General features: G+C 45.3%; 1 pseudogene; it reads right to left on the minus strand.

Moving 5' to 3' along the window:
• Window positions 1–7,409: 7,409 nt before the first annotated feature.
• Window positions 7,410–11,816, minus strand: LOC103642318 (uncharacterized; annotated as a pseudogene).
• Window positions 11,817–13,033: the final 1,217 nt, after the last annotated feature.

Consider the following 13,033-nt stretch of genomic DNA (forward strand, 5'->3'; position numbering starts at 1 on the left):
AACGATCCAGGTCAGCATCCCGACCCTCGAGATCATGCTCTAAGGTCGACGAGGCACGGGATGACCTCAACCCAGCATCTGGCACGGCTGCACAAGTTTCTGTCGCATCAGCATCTGCAGGCTCCGATAGCAAGTCTTCTGGGACCATATCCTCTAGAGTTTTATCAAAGTCGGCCATGGACAGCTCTTGCAAGCCAATAAGGGCAGACAAAGCAGGAGAAGGGACTCCACTACTTCCACCGCTAGCAATGAATTGCTGACTGTTTTTCCGAGTTAAAGGAATTTCATCTTCTTCCTCTTCATCCTCTACAGCGGCAACACAAGCAGCACTCCCACTGGGATCACCAACAGTTTGGGCACACCCATTGGGATCAACGACAGTTTGGGCACACCCATTGGGATCAACGACAGTTTGGGCACACACATTGGGATCAACGACAGTTTGGGCACACCCATTGGGATCAGTATCAGTAAGACCGATAACAGGCACTTCTTCAGCAGCAGGAGCTAAAATGCCGGCGTCCTCATCAAAACTGGATACTCGCCGGAGGCGTCTTTTCTTTTTCTTTTGCTCATCAGCAGAAGGCTCGGGACGACTAGCTCGGCTAGGGCGCCTCGGACGAGTGCTGACAGTTTTTGAGACATCCAAAGTCGTATCAACCTCTGGAAGGGGCACCACTGCCAAGGTACCAATAGGAGCAGCATCGGACGAATCCTCAGCTAATAGATCAAGCATATCATTTATGTCAGCATCACTGGGATTCAGAGGCACTTCAAAATAAACCTGCCGTTCATCATCAGGAATCGCCCCGAGCGAAGCAACCAAAGAATTGACTTCCTCAGCAGAGGGTCGCACTCTAAGGCCCAAATTGCTGTCAGTCACAGGCGGATTTGACACAAAAGGGTGAAATCTTTGGGAGGAGGCAGGTTCCAAGCCGAGTATGCCACTGGAGCACCAACATTCGAAACTTTACCTCTGAGGATCATTTCAAGTCGGCTTACCAAATCAACAGAAGGAATTCTCCTATTGGTAACTCGGGTTGAGTCGGCCAGCCCTCGGTAAAGATATGCCGGATAGGCCCTGTCTTTCAGCGGCTGAATGTTTTTGAAAACGAAATCTGTAACCACAGCTTCGGCAGTCAGACCTCTCTCTTTCAGTAATCCGACTTCAGTAAGCAACACGCTTGCCTCGGCCACTTCTTGATCCGTGGGAGACTCAGTCCAACTCAGAGTACGAACGTCTGGCTGTCTTCCTGAGCGGGGAGGGAGAGAATTTCCATAATTATCAATTATAAACCACTCCAGACGCCAACCTTTAATGCTGTCCTTGAGGGGTATCTCGAGATACTCGGTCTTCCGTCCACGGCGCATTTCCAAACTAGCACCTCCAACCAGCTGATGTTGCCCCCCGGCCATCCCAGGGCGACAATGGTACAGATACTTCCACAAACCAAAATGCGGCAGCACACCGAGGTAGGCTTCGCATAGGTGGACGAAGATGGAGATTTGGAGAATAGAATTAGGGTTCAAATGGGTCAAGTTGATATGATAAAAGTCAAGAAGGCCACGGAAAAAAGGAGAGATTGGAAGGCCGAGGCCGCAGAGAAGGAAAGGAGCGTAAACTACTGATTCGTGGGTATCTTCGGTTGGGACAGTAGTCCCGTGGCAAACTCGCCAAGAACAGAGTTCCCGCGGAGGGAGAACCCCGATGGAGACAAGACGGAGAAGCTCATCTTCGGAAATTACAGACATGTGGTTACCTGCGAAAGGTAACTGACTATTGGGGTCGATTGGGGGGATCACCGCAGCAGACGAGCTCGCAGTTTTCCTCTTGGGCGCCATCTTGCTTCTCACTGGCGAAACAGAGTAGGAGGCGAGTGGCAGAGAAGATTCAGATGCGGAAATGCAAGAACTAGGGCACGGAAAGCAAAGGCGGCTAAAAGCGCGACTCTTAAGGGATATTCTTGAGCCAGATACCCTTTTAAAAGGTGCCCAATCATCACCCGGCGGTCATCTCCGAAATTCCAGCATGCCACGTGGATATCTAACAGTTATTTCCAAGAGAGCCGACGTGCCACCTCATCACTTGGTTATTTTCCTCAAAATAACTTGTAAAGCTGGCTATCATTCGGCGTCACCTCTAAAACGCCGACAACGTGTTCAATCGCTCGGCATTACTTCTAAAATGCCGATGCCGACCTTCAATCACTCGGCGTTACCTCGAAAACGCCGACCACGTGTTCAATCGCTCGGCATTACTTCTAAAATGCCGATGCCGACCTTCAATCACTCGGCGTTGCCTCTAAAACGCCGACCACGTGTTCAATCGCTCGGCATTACTTCTAAAATGCCGATGCCGACCTTCACTCACTCGGCGTTGCCTCTAAAACGCCGACCACGTGTTCAATCGCTCGGCATTACTTCTAAAATACCGACGCCGACCTTCAATCACTCGGCATTGTTTCTAAAACGCCGACCCTGTATTCTGTCGCTCGACATTACTTCTAAAATGCCGATGCCGACTTTCTATCATTCGGCATTGCCTCTAAAACGCGGATCTTGTGTTCGATTGCTTGGTGTTACTTCTAAAACGCTGATGACAACCTACACATCGCTCGGCGTTGTTTCTACTACATTAAAAGAATCGGTTCAACATTCAGGAAAAGCAACGACAAGTCATCAAAAAGGGGGGATCAACGATAGTTCTTCATTAAAGGGAAGTTAACGAGTTTACAAACCAACTCTTCATGAGTTGGTACCTCCCTACTTCTACTCTACATTATTACTACTACTAAACTACACTAATTACTACTACATTATTCTAACTATACTAAACTATACTAACATCTAAGAAGACCAGTGGCGTCTAGCCACTGGCCCTGCCCCTGCCGCCGCCGCCGCCCTTGGTGCTGCCCTTGCTGCTGCCACCCTTGGTGCTGTCCCTGCTGCCGTCGCCGCCGCCCCTGCCACTGCCGCTGCCGTCACCGTCGCCGTCGTCGTCGTCATCGTCGTCGTCATCGTCGTCGTCGCCTTCACCCTCGTCGCCGCCGTCCGAGTCCTCCTCATCCGAGGAGTACTCCGACTCATCCGAGCCTTCGAGCCTGGAGCGCTCGACGGCCCGGATGTACGTCCAGACCTCCGCGGCTATCCCCTGGGAGTCGTCCGAGTCATCGGACGACGCCGGGGGAGAGACGGGGGCTGGGGATCCCTCGGACTCAGAGGAGAACTCCTCCTCTGAGTATTCCGAGTCACCGAACTCGTCCGACGGAGGAGTCGGCTCGCGCTTGCGCTTGGTGCCCTTGCCCATGGTGGAAGCAGACAGAAGGGAGGAGAAGAAGGCAGTAAGTAACAGCGAAGAGATGTGAAAAAACCAGAGAAGCAAAGGTGTTATTTATAGAGGGGAAAGCAACCGCTCACTTCCAACCGCGGTCACTGAACAGTCGCAAAGCATTCAATAAGCACTCCCACCCATCTGAAGACACGTCAGACAGCGGACGCCGTTTCATGCATCACTACACCCATTGGGACTCCAGTCAACAGCGCAAAGGATATGATTACACTAGCCGTCCCATCGCATTACTACTCAGAGGAAACCGGCTAAAACACTCAGCGTACCAAGCCGTCCCTTGCCCACACCCATTGGGGGGGGGGGACGCCCAGGAATTATCAGTATATTTTTCAAAACGGTCACATCCGTGCAGGGCACGCAGTGAATACCTCAAGACAAAAATGAGATATCAACAAGAGTTAGAGGGAAGCCAAATATAGCCAGTAGAGTGCAAAATATGGTCGACAGAAATGACTTGAAGACTAGACAGAGAACGTCCATCAAATGTCCAATCAGTCACAGAGCAAATAAATTACACTACCTAGCGAGATATGGATGGATTGCGAACTCGGCTGCAAAAGACAAAATACATGCTGACCTCTGAAGCATAATATTGATGACATAGCGCGGATGACATCATGCCAATTTTTTACAAGCAGAAAGGATAATTTTCAGCAAAAGGACACAGAAGGAAGACCTTCGAGTGGATTATCCTCAAAAATCCACTTGAAGGTCGGGGGCTACACCCATTGGGTGCACCTTCGGTGCACCCCATGGATTATCATTCTAAATCAATATAGTGCCGACCTCTAAGGCGTGGAACAAGATTGGAAAGATCAATCCTCAACTGAGATGCAGGAGCGCGAATGGAGATAATCTTTGGAGAAGACCTTTGAGTAGATTATCTTCTAAAATCTACTCAAAGGTCGGGGGCTACACCCATTGGGTGCACCTCCGGTGCACCCAATGAAGTCCAGAATCTTACAATCCAAAATGCTGATTTCTAAGGCACAGGCACAAAACTAAACTTTGGTCGAACAAGTGATCAGAGCAAGAGAAAACAGCAGGGAGTCATTTTTGGACCTTGGATCTTTGAGTTGATTACCTCCAAATCAACCCAAAGATCGGGGGCTTGTGGGAGATAGATATCCCCCGGGTCCACTAAAAGAGTAAAGGACCTCACGAAAGGCCCAAGGGCCCAATAAATCGTAAGGTCATTCTTTCGTGGGCCTGGGGAGAAACAACCGGCAAAGCAGAACGACATGAGGCTGGATTGGTGCAAACCCGGACGGCCCACAGCGTCGAGCGAATGGCTGCAACAGAGATCCGACTTTCCCGCGCTGGAGTCTCCATGCAACGAAGCCATGCGAGGATAAGTCGGCGAGGGTTACGTAGGGATAATCTCAAGAGGTTCACTATCTTTTAGCTACTTGTTGTTATCTTACCCACGTGTACTGCCCCACGGTCGAGTATATAAGGCCTAGGGGGCACCCCTTCAGAACGATCGACCCTATCCTACTTAGCCACCCACGTAAACTCTCTGTGCCTTCAACCCAGAGAGCCCTCTTGTAACCACAGCCGAATTCTCATCAGGACGTAGGGTGTTACGCATCTCTAAGCGGCCCGAACCTGTAAATCTTGTTCACTGTCTCTCGTGCGATCGGCACGAACCATTTTGCTACAGTCGTTGACACTGTCCTACTCCTAGAAAACACCTTGAGGGGCAACCCCGGGTGTGCGGTCGGACCCAAAACACCGACAATGTCCAACTATGTAATCGTTGTGTACGTGAGTTTCTGATCCAGGCATGTACATGGTTCGCATTCGGTTTGCCTTACAAAACCGGGTGTGACATGGCATCAATCACCAAAAGGGGGAGATTGTAAGGAAAATGGACCTTGGCGTATTTGATTAGTGATTTTGGTGTTTGATGATCAACATAACCATTTGGACTAATGTGTTTGCTAGTTTTTATGTTTATAGTTCAAAAGTTGCAACATGTACTTGGACGAAGGCAATGAGGTGATCAAGAAGATCAACACCTCAAATAAGATTTTTATAAGTCATATTGAAGACCATCAACATGCTAAGAGTCAAATATACCAAGGACTAGAAGTCTAGATGCAAAGACAAACAAAAGTGAAGTCACCAAAGCTGAGACAAAGATGTGATCGAATTGGAAGTGTCTCACAATTTTGGATCTACTCATATTTTCATGGTTACATTCTAAACTATAGAGCTTTTCGTTGGCTTTCCAAAAAGTCCAAGATCATCATAATTAGAGTCCGGAGCAAAAAGTTATGCCCACAATATGAAATTGGGTGTTGTAAAAGACTACATTTGGCAAATCCGGTGCAATGTTGGTTGTTTAAATATGATCAAATTGACATGGCTTCAAGTCTAGGTTGTATAGTTTTTCATTAGCTCTCCAAAAAATCCAAGATCATCAAAATCAGAGTTCAGAGCTTAAAGTTATGCCCAAAACACACGAAGGGTCGTGTTGTGCACAAGACATGTCCGGTGCGCCACTGGACATGTCTAGTGTACACCAGACAGCGAAGGCTCCAATGGCTAGTCCACGTGAAAGGGACCAGACATGTCCGATGCACACATGTGGCGCATTGGACATGTTCAATGTGTATGTAGATTGCAATAGCTTTATGGTAACAACTCTTTTGTGCTTGGAACGCTATAAATACCACCCCAACTAGCCATTTGAAAGTGTGGAGAACTAAGAAACATAGTGTATGAGTTGAGACACCAATCCAATAGGTCAAAACACACAAGTGATAATATGATCACTCGGTGATTAGCGTAGGTGCTTTGTGAAGTGCTTAGATTAGTTATACTACCTCATTGCACATGCTCTAGGTTATGCCCAGGTGATTAGAGTGTGGTTAGACACCCTAAACCCCTTGATGCTTGCATGCACCATTGTAATTGTACCAAGTGGGGCGAGAGTCTTACAAGACCATACCAATCCCGTTTGTGGTGTGGCCGCCACCGTGTACCAGATGGAATAAGGCCTGTAATGTTTCAGCTAGAAGCTCGATAGTGAAGACGACGGAGAGCATTCGAGAAAGGCCGGAAGCGCAACACAACTTGCACGTGGAGAAGGCTCACGACTATCTACGAAGTTACCTCTCTAGGTGCTTGATCCTCGTATGGACTTTCCTTTGCGTAGGGGCACCAACGGGAGTTTGTATCTCTATCTCATTTAAAAACCTTGCGTGGTTTTTGATACATCGGTAAAAATATCGGCATGTCAATTGAAGTTTGCATCTCTATCTCTTTTAAGCTTCCGCATTTGTATTGCTTCCTTTGGTTGTGTGCTTTACCTTTCCTAGCTTAGATTATAGGCTAGTTGGTAGGACTGAAACCTAGGTTGCATAACTCCATGTTGCAGTAGAGATAGTAATACTTAGATAAAATCTTAGTTGCATTAGATTATTTGTTAATTAGAGGCCTAGTTTAGAGTGTGAAAAATAGAAGTCCTAATTCACCCTCTCCCTCTTTTAAGCGTCCATGTTCCTTTCACCTAAGTTGCTCTAGCTTGCTTGGTTATCCACATAGATTTCGTTTAAGAGGTAAGATTAGAGGCTACATTAGTGCAAAAAAATAGATGTCCTAATTTACCCTCCACTCCTAAGCATCCACGTTCCTTTCACATATATCTAACATCCACTCTATTAGAATAAAATAATCGATGGCACTCTGCTTTAGTAGACCTACCAAGTGAGGATTAGAATCTTTATAAGCGCAACAATTGAGGATTCGTGAATACCGTCGGAAAAATGACTCAACCGTTTCCGTTCCACCACTTTTTCTCAAGATTTTTTTATGTTGCTTTTTTTTTGCGGATACAGTATATATAGCAGTCGGTCATTACTCCTTTTTTCATCCCTAGCCGACGGGCAGTTCAGCGACAGCGACACGTCGTCGGAGAGAGGACGGCCTCCCAGTCCTCGGCGCTGATGAGGGGGCGGATGGAGCGCGGAGGACCACTTTGACGAGGCTAATCGGATGCTAATTTTGCTTTGTGTATGTAAGCTTATAATAATACGTTGCTTACGCAAGCAAGGAGCACGAACCAAAAAAACATTCTAATACTACAGCGATTCCAATCCAGATAAAGCAAACGTACTACGGAATGCAGATAGCAATTCAGCAGAGTAGAACCAAGGCTACTAATCCTCAAAAAAGAAAAACACGAAGGCTACTAATCTGTTGCAGTTGCTGGGTGGGGCTGCACGTTATTAATCTTCGACTTCGTCTTCATCCATATCGCCTTGGATCAGGCAGGCAATATGCAGCTGCCATTCAACGATACATTTTTTCCCCACGTCATCATCAGGTCAGCAAATTTCTGAACAATATATGGTTATTACAAAATACTAATAGTGAGATCGATGAGGTGTATCTACTTACATGTTTGGTGGTCCGTTGTCATTTCTCAGACGGCCCTCATGACTACCAGCCATCGCCCTGTCAAACATGCAGAATGGATACGAGATTTATATAGAATAAAATACTATGTTGATTTTTACCTCCAACTAGATCATTGATCAAATGTGTCCAAACAGATATTGCAGTCATGTGCAAGACTACACCTTGTAATTTGTAAACCAGCACTAACATAACAACTTGAATACCAAAAGAGAAATCCACACTCACTTTTTTGTCTTCAAATCACACAAAATTGTCCAGATATCATGAAAAAACAGGAACGGTGTTCCTATTTCCGTATCGTAGTAATTGATGCCCATAAATCTTCCATCCAAATCAACAAGGGGGCCTCCAATCACAGCCTAACCAGGTTATATGGACAGATCAGTTGTGACGCCGCCAAGTATGTAAGGCTAAGTACATCATATTATGGTGAAAATCCAACACCATTACACCACCACCAACAAATCCTTTGGGCACCAACCCTTAAGCCGCTCACAATCTCATTTGCGCCATCCGGGTCTCTAACCAAGCTCGCTGAGGTCAGAATAGTCAGACACCCATCATAGTCAATGAAAAATCCTGTGCATGCAAAGAACTTCGATTCACCTGGACACCATAACTGCCATTAGCTAGTGATGACTGATGAACATAAATGTGAAAAATTAAACAGCGCGTCAGTGTGAAATCACCATGGAACGAAGCAAGTGCGACAACGGTGTAAGATATGTTAGAAGAAATTTCTTTCTTGAATTCACCCCAGACACCATTAGGATATTTGTCGCCAAAGTGTTCTTCAAAAGCATTAACATTCATGCTACCTGGTCAACGAGATATTGTATAATAGTTAGTGGGACAGCAGGGCAGTAAAATTGTGCAGCGCATGATAATCAGCAAGCATTGACTCATGGCCACATCCCTTGATGGACTGAGATAACCCAAAGTGTAAACCCAAATTGTACATACCTTGCTTATCCTGGTGCAAACTGCAACAAGGTTGCTTAGCATTGGCATGTGTTAATTCTAACTACAGCATTTAACAGTCACTTTAAAGTTCACATGATAACTTAATGTTAAAATGTTATGGCAGCTTGTGCAACAACTCATGCCACATCTCTACTCTTCAACGAGGTTTGATGGTCATGATGTGCTCTATGCACACTCAATCCAGATCTTTCTGGACGGATTTAAGAAGAAGGTACAGATGCACCACCAAAAAAAAGGATGATCAACGACTACCCAGCCACAAATTAAGGACAATGACCGAGCAACCTGCAATGGAGCTCCTCCCCAGAGCAGAAGCTCCAGCCATACACCAAAAGCTGCTCTCATTGGCAATCTTTTGCGAGACTACCTGCACAGTAGACCACTCTTCTTCTCCTTGCACTCTTTTGACAGCCCTAGACCATCAGTTAGAGAAACGTGTGGTATCCAGTTGGAGAAAATCTTGATAGTCAAGAGACCATACTCCCTTGTAGCAACAAAATATTCTAACACATTTCGCATTAGAAAAATATGTTGGCTTCAATATTTCAAACACAGGAATATGGCTATTCTACTCTACAATACAGCGCAACTGTGACATGTGCCAAGTATAGCTGACCTGTTTGATATATCATGCGCTAGAGATACCAAAGCATCAAGTTAATATTAAGGGTAAACAAATAAGGCCTTGTTCGTTTGTGTCGGATTGGTGGGTCGGAACGATTCTTAACCGGATTGCTTCTCTAATTTATATAAACTTTGATTAGCTGGAACGATTCCGGGTGCAATCCGACAGAAACGAACAAACCCTAAGGTCTTGTTCGCTTGTGTCGGATTGGTGGGTCGGAACGATTCCGAACCGGATTGCTTCTCTAATTTATATAAACTTTGATTAGCTGAAATGATTCCGGGTGCAATCCGACAGAAACGAACAAGGCCTAAGTTGGCTTCAATATTTGGTACACAGGAGGAATATGGCTACTCTACAATACAGAGCAGTTGTGGCACATACCAAGTACAGCTGACCTGTTTGATAATATCTTACGCTAGAGGTACCAAAGCATCAAGATATTGTTAAGAATAAACAATAAAAGCTGCAACAACAAACATAGATGAACAAACTAGAAATATATTGGCACACCTGACTAACTTCAACATTGCAAGAAATATTATCTTTTCCTTGGATGTCCGTAAATGGTTCAAACGTTCAAAGACTATATCCCTTGGTAAGAATATGGGTCTTTCCATATCCGAGAAAAGATTCATGGCAACAAAGTTCCCATCAAATTCAAAAAGGGCGCCCCCCTGCATAACCTAGAACAAAAAACATGTGGCAAGCAACAAGGATTACAATGGAACAGAATAAAATGACCATGTAATAAGAGTTACTCCCACCATTACATTTACTAGTCACTGTTGACTGTCTTGTGAAAATTCTAAATAAGACTCCCTCCAGTCATTAGGACAAAAATAGACTCGAAAGTGATGTCAGGTAATAAGGACTGGAAGGAGTACTGTTTTATACTTTAAAATGTATGATATCTTTGAAGTATGTTCCACTGCAAACTCAACCAATCTGAAAACCGTTCAACTTAACTGCACAAGTATACATTTTTGAAAGGAATAAGGCCAAGCTTTTGCATTAGACAACAGCGACTAATACAAGTAAACAGAGGGAGTAAACTAACAATTTATTATTGAATACACAACACAGTTTAGAGCATGTAGTAAAAGAAAAAAATTACAGCATTCACAACAACGCAAGTGTACCTCAGATAATTTACATGTAGAGAACATAAGATGTCCACAACCTTCAGATTGGCCTGAATCAGTAAGTGTCCCACTTGTGGCCATTAATTTGCCAGAGATGTCACGCCCTACTGCTACAACCTTTCTACCAGGCATCAATTCTTCCGCATAACTAAGAGGTACGGCGCAATAAACATCAAGGGTGAATGTGACTTCGACAACAACAATTACATGATCCAGGTCATATTCTACCACATTCCCTATGGCAACATTTCCTTCATGGCGTACTTCAATCTACAGCACAGAATTATCACAGTTATGTAAAGTAAAAAAAAGAACAATTAGTAAATGATTTGGCACCAACCTCAATGTTATCATGGTTCATTCTTTCATCATTTAAAGCTCTAACCAAACATGCTGATGTGACAAACTTTGTGAAGTTAGACTGGCATTGCTATGCCAGAAAATGCAAATAGCACATTTTGTCCTACAAGATCATAATTTGAATTATTCACGCAACTAATGATTTTTAGGCATATATTTCGAAAAAACAAAATAAGGGTACAACAGTGTAATCACCATCGGACAAAGCAATTGAGACAACACTTGTAGACAATTTTGATGCAACTTCGTCACTCAGCTCACTCCAGAAACCTTGATTGTCCCAAAATAAGCACCAAGTTAGACAAGATAATACAAAACAGCAGAAAAAAATTGAAGAAAAAGGAAGAACCAGCAGACTTGGAATCAATGAGTCAGTTGAGAATCTTGTGAGATCATCAGCACCCCTCTTGCTTGGCAGCATCTTTCGTTTGATTCCTGGTGCTAGTACTGCAACATACAAACAGAGAGATGCAGCAAGGTGATCTTCCATGAGCCACGGCCACCACCAAATCGATCGGCAAGTGGTTCCAGTTTCACCACAGGGAACACATGTCGGGCGAAGCAGAGCGGCAAGGAGGACCGCGCTGACAAGGCCCACATGCACGCCATGGTGTCCGTGGCCCAGGTCACGGCCGTCGTCGCGCTGGCCACGACCACGAGCTCCGACACCCGGGCTACCGAGATGGCAGGGGTCATGGCGTCGGCCATCGAGCAGTTGTCGTTAGAACACAGTAAGGTGGCTACCGCCGTGCAGGCCGCGGTTGTCGTTAGAAGCCCCGGTGATCTGATGACGCTCACGGTGGCCGGCCGGCCGCAGCGACAGAGCAAAGCCGTCAATGTGCGATTTCTAATCTAACAAGCAACAGAGCTACGCACAGGCAGTGCCTTAGTGCCATTTTGCTGGGGTTAATTATATCTGTGTCATTATAATTTTCTACGTTTTGATATGTGTCGCTAAACTTCTTAAGATTGCACATATACCATGAAACTTCTAATCAACTCTGAAATACACAATCTGAAGTACCACCGGCACACGTATTTTCGGATTTCCTTTTTTACCTTTGTTTGTCAGTACATCAACTGTGCAGCTCTAGCGAGGGGTGGAACGCAGCTACGGTCCAGTGGCGGCTGTACGGAGCGCATGTTTGGAGAGACGAAAAGTCACAAAATGGCTGGGTTCGTAGCAACGTTTCTGCTGGGTTTACTTTGAACTAGGGTAAAAAAGAAATACGAAAATACATGTACGACTAGTTACGTCTGATTCAACAAAATGGTGTATTTAAGAGTTGATTAGAAATTTAATGGCATATTTACAAGCTTAAGAAATTTAGTGGCACATATCAAAACTTAGAAAATTATAATGGCACGGATATAATTAACCCTTTCTGAAAGAGGAGACGACGATGCTCTATAAATGAAAAATGTGTTCTTATGAGTCCTGTAAAGGCGTGTTTTGAAGCAAAAATATTATAGATGATTCGAGGGCTAAATTCCCTATTCTCTCTTATCTAAAAGCCCCTCCAATCTCATCTGATATTCTTACTTTCAAACGAGCTCTGAATCTCTGATAATACTCTTTCTCGGCTCAATTCATTGCATGCACTTATTAGTCCAACTTTTTTGCATTTTAGCCCTTTTAGGGTTTTTTTTGCACAATTATGCCCTTTGTAGTTTCATTTCAAAAAATGGACCCTTACCTCGGCGCCGTCATCATTGGCGCCGAGGTAACACATAGTGGCGCCAACATAATTGGCGCCAACTTTTCCTACGTGGCAGCCGATGTGGCAAGTCCCAGGGGGTCGGCGCCATAGATCTTGGCGCCGACCCCCCTGGATAGCACCGGACCCCACCGTCAAGGGGGGTCGGCGCCAAGATCTATGGCGCCGACCCCCTGGGACTTGCCACATCGGCTGCCACGTAGGAAAAGTTGGCGCCAATGGTACTGGCGTCGATGTGTGTTACCTCGGCGCCAATGATGATGGCGCCGAGGTTGGGGTCCATTTTTTGAAATGAAACTGTAAAGGGCATAGTTGTGCAAAAAAAACTCAAAAAAGGCTAAAATCCAAAAAAGTTGGCTTATTAGTCCAGTGGCATGCCCTCGACCGTTGATTGGTAATCCAAGGGTGGTCTGCGGGTATCGTT

This window comes from Zea mays, chromosome 10 (assembly GCF_902167145.1).
Source record: "Zea mays cultivar B73 chromosome 10, Zm-B73-REFERENCE-NAM-5.0, whole genome shotgun sequence".
NCBI classification, from domain to species: Eukaryota; Viridiplantae; Streptophyta; class Magnoliopsida; order Poales; family Poaceae; genus Zea; species Zea mays.